Consider the following 5,230-nt stretch of genomic DNA (forward strand, 5'->3'; position numbering starts at 1 on the left):
CATATCAACTTATTGAGGACATTAACAAAATTCTTAGTGTTTTATTTTATATAATTCCAATTAGCAGCATTTTTACTGCTAAGGAAAGGGTGAAAGCTGAGTTTGTCAGAATATGTTTTTCCTTTCTAATAAGGGAAAAATAAAATGAATGTCTTTTACACCTATAAAGAGCCATATATTTTCTTTTCATTTATACCCTCAAATAAATTGTGATTTAAAGCATGAAAAGTTGTGAAATTTAGTTTAAACTCCTTTACAAATCTTTAGCTAATTGTCTCCTCATTAGGTGACTGAAACAAATCCCAAATACATTTTCTTACTATTAACTACTGCTTCCAAAGGCAGCCAGAAAGATGATACACTTACGTTTAGGTAACTTGAATTCAAGAACATTGAACCTCAATTTTTAGAACTCATCAATTTTTTTTTTTGTACCAGGGATCGAACTCAGGTCCTTGAGCTTGTGAGGCAGGCAGTGGCACCACTGAGCTAAATCCCCAGCCCTAGAACTCATCATTTCTAAATCTAAATATTGGGTAACATACTTTTGAAAATATGGTAATTTTAAAAATTAATTCATATTTTGATTCATATCAGGTAAAATGTACTCTGCGTCTCTTCCTACACTTTTACTGGATGACAGGCATGGTCATGTACCTAGCAACTTGGACACTGTAATTTCTTTTTCTGCCTAATCATTACAACCAATTTGCCAGGAAACTCTTACAGTTTTAATTTTTAGTTCTCAGAGTTTATCTTCCCTTAATTCACAATGCCATTCTTTTAACCCCTCTTGGACTATCACAAGCCCTCTGCCTTACTTTCCACTAATCCATCGTTTCTCTTCTGCAATCCACAGTGCAGGCAGAGTGATCATTTTAAAAGGCAAATGTAATAATCTAATGGTCTCTCTGTGCTTAATGCCATTTAATGTTTTCCCATTGCCCTTTGAGTAAACTTCTTTCACATGGGTAATAAATCCCCTGAGATCTGCCTCCCTCGTCTCCTCTCTTGCCAGTATATGATCCAATATGCCCAGTGTACAGAGGTTTAACCAATGTGCATTGATAGATGAATTAGGAAATACATTATTCCCTCCACTGTTTCTTCTAAAGTGATAGGAACCTATTTCTCTCTGAGCCCTGCCTACTTTTAAGAGCAAACTCAATTTATGTTTAAGCACAATACTTGGCTTGTCAAATTTGATGTTGAACAGTTTTAATTATTGTACAAATTATTCTGCCTTATTCTATGTAGATAATAAATTGAGTTCTTGCTAACATAAATGAAAAATTCAGAGTCTACCTGTTTACCTATACATACTAGGAAGATTTGGTAAAGATGTTGTAAGATGCTTGCAGAGGAGTTGGAAATTAAGAGTAGATATTTGGGTCACCCAAGAACTACAATTAGACTTCTGTTTGTCCCTAACTCCATCAAGTTGTTAATCTAACTTCTCTTGTTATTAATGACAAATCATATGATCTCAGTGATACTTTTTATTGGATTTGTCCTGATACCTTGTGAAGCAATACCCGTATTTGTGTAATCAGAGTTCTTCGAGTTGCTTTAAATTCCATACTAAAAGATGTAAAAATATTTGACTTAATTTTCTTCCTTATGTAAAATGAGGAGTTAAAAATACCCCCTTCCTTTGTATTTTGTTACTTTTTTGTGGCATGTACACTAAAAAATCAAGTATTTTAGAGTATTTGATTACATTAAATATAGTTTTGATTAAAAAGAACTACTATTAACTCAAAGGCATTTGCCCACCAAAGTATATCTGAATTTAACTCAGAATTGAAAAGTACTGTGGAAGCAGGGGACTCCATGATGATTAATCTTTACTGTCAATTTGACTGGCTTGAGAGACTCTTAGGAGATTTGTGAAGCCATCTTCTGGGTTTTTCTGGGTGGGTCATGGGGAGCACCCCACTTTGGGGCTGATACCTGGTTCCTGGCTCCACCTTCTTGAACTCTTGCCCAGCTTTCTGCTTCCTGGATTTCATGGGTTGAGCAGATTCCTTCTGTTGTGCCCTTGTGCCACAGTGTTTGTACCAGAGCCAACTGACTATGAACTGAAACCTCTGAAACCATGAGCTACGTTTACCTCTCCTCCCCTGAAATGTGCATGTCAAGTTTTTTGTCCCAGCAATAGAAAATGTGATTAATACAGACCCCTGATCACTATGTGAAAAATGTGATGTTTGACTCTTGTTTCAAGCTTTTACAGAATAGTGTCTCTTATGTATTTATTTATTTAGTTAGTTTTTACTAATCCCTACTGTTTAAGATTTAAAGGGACAAGTTTTTAAAATTTTCAAAAGTACAGAGGAAAATCAGGGTCATGCCTAAGGTTAATGATGGGTGCTACTTGCTGATTGTTAGGAACTAGGAGTGTATGTAATATAAATTTTATTGCTGGAGAGATGGTGCAACCAGATAAGAATCTTTTAAAATTAAAGTTATATTTGGCACCCAAATATCCTTAGGTTTGCAGGGCTTTGATCTGTTTATTAGCCATGCCAAAATATATTGCTCTTTTTTATTCTTATCATAGTTGATTCTGCCACTGGAGTTATTTTTTTCCCCACAACTTGATGTGATACGTTTTATTTTCGAGTACTTATTTCACGAAGATAAGCAAACAAAATAAGATTTCCACTTCCCTCTTCCCTCAGCTATGTTTTTGTTTAGTTAGCCAGCATCAAGGAGAAGATATTAAAATGATTAATCTATATAATTCATTTATGTCTTAAATGACTGGATATTATGGCAGCTGAACTCCAGCTTTTATCTCAGATATGAATGCAGCAATATTATGTGGTTATAATTCATTCTGCAATATTTAATCACTATAATCTACAGATAAGTCAGCTACTGAATCTTCCTAATTTCCTAAGTTCCCTTACCATGACTGTGCTCAAAATAGATGTTTAGAGAATCCAACCACATGAATAATAAGTTTAAAGATGTATCATCTCTAGTGACTTCCTCAAAATTTTCTGGTCTACTTTTAAGTGTTGAAGTGAATAAAAATAAGGGGCTATTTGTTATGTATCTTAGGATATATTTTACAGCATATTCTAGGCTGGAAAACAGTAGGTTTGGGATCAGCATACATGACTTGTGACCTGGCCCTGTTACTTGTTGCTTATGTGACTTCAAACTAAATTATTTAAAATGTTTTGCCCTTTACTTCTCTCACTTGTAGAAGAAAGTATGACTAGACTGTCTCAATATGGCTTTTATGCAACTAAATTGAGACATTGGTGTGCAACAGATTATAAATAGTGCTTGGAAATCCAAAGGTAAGATGATAATTAATTTGGTAAGGACTTATAAAAGAAATAAATTAATCTGATGCTGGCAAAAACATAGGCATAAAGAAGGAAAAAAATTGAGATGTAGCTCATACATGTACCAATATTCACAATGACTATAATCATTGTCCTACAAAATGTACTATTAAAAATAAAAATTTTTTAGAAATGATGTGAGTTGCTCACAAAGTGCTTTTGTTTACAAGGCAGGTGCGACCACACTTTTGGTTAGCCAGTTTATAAGGACATTTCAAAACATACTGTAAAGTTTAAGATTTAAAAGGAAAAAATGTTGAAATACCTTTAATCTCTAAAAATGAATGACTGGCTATATATATTTTGTTATCTCATGGAATATTATATGTACAGCCATTGAAATCATGCTGTAAAACTGTTCTCAGACCTGGAAAGGTATTCATATTAATTTAAGACTCAGTGCAGCATGTTGTTAAATATTTTGCATTTCAGATTTTTATTAAAATTACAAATTCATGTGTATATCTGTACCACTTCTCATTTGAATTTTCTAATTTTTCTAAAATAAACATAGATAATTTAGGTTAAGGCACACACACAAACATATGTTGTAAATTTAATTTATATACAGGGGGTTCTATAATCTCTAAAAACTCCTGGCTGTCTTACTCCTTATCACAGAGTCCATGGGTAAGATCTTTCCATCAGTACTCTTTTAGGGGCTAGTCTCTCTTTCCATTGCCCTGAAAACCAATATCCCATTCAGATGTCATTCCTTCTTGTATGTGGATGTATCTTGCTTCTGAGCAAACACATTTTTCAGTCCCTTGCAGTCCACCTTCATAAAGATCCTCAAATCACAAATCTTTTCACATCAGCACAGAGCTGATCCTGTTTTCCTTAGGTCCTTCAACTTCTTGACCTCAACCTCCAGCATATTTTACAGGACATTTCTCTTTCACTTAAATCTATTGACTGAGGTGTGAACTTTCCTTACCCACTGCCTTCCCCTGAAACACCATACCTATACTCATTGTTGGCACTTTGCACGTTACTTGTTTGAGTTTTTCATAGAAACAGACACGTCTTCTTACAGATAGAAGATATTCAATAAATGTATCATTGGAAGGCCAAAGAGAGAGGTGGAATACTATTTGGTCCCAGCAACATAGTCATATACATTTTATTCTTTAATCATGTGATTTTTCCCTGTTGACTTTTTAAAATTAAATTTGATTCCTAATTAGAATTATCATTTACTTTCTGAAATCATGAGAATTAGTTATTTCTCCTCATTTATCTAGGAGAGTTAAAGACTAGATTGATTTCCTTAAGTAAATTGGGGGTGAAAGATTCTTCCATCGCAGAATAAATATGTCATAAAACTTTTTTTTCTTTATTTTTTTGTTTGTTCTTTGGCTGGTCTAGGTCTTGAACCTAGGACCTTGAACCCAGGGCCTTGTGCCTGCTAGGCAAGTGTCTGCCTCTGAGCTATGTATTCAAGACAAATTTTTGAGACACTGCTGCATTAATTTGCCTATCCTGGTTTCAAACTTGCTAGGAACCTGCCTTAATTTCCCAGGTAGTTGAAATTATAGGCATGAACTACCACATTCAGCACAGACTTAGGTGTTTGGCCTTGAATTCAGAGTTACCATAACTGTGTTTTAATATATGAGTGTTGGCTTATGTAATTTAGAAGTTTAACAATATGCTGAATTTGAACACTTCAATGTATTCATTTTGTATGCCTACAAGTTGCATTACTTTTTAAAAGTACCATTCCTAGTGCAATTTCCTGTTTTTTTTTCTCTTCACTACATAAAGGATTTAGTTAGGAATTTCTCTTGGAGAAGTGGGCTCCTTTTTAGTACTAAGTATCTCAATCTTTATATTTTATCTCTACATTTTCCTCATTCAAAAAAAGG

This window comes from Fukomys damarensis, unplaced genomic scaffold, assembly GCF_012274545.1.
Source record: "Fukomys damarensis isolate Sample0158 unplaced genomic scaffold, DMR_v1.0_HiC HiC_scaffold_28, whole genome shotgun sequence".
Lineage (NCBI taxonomy): Eukaryota > Metazoa > Chordata > Mammalia > Rodentia > Bathyergidae > Fukomys > Fukomys damarensis.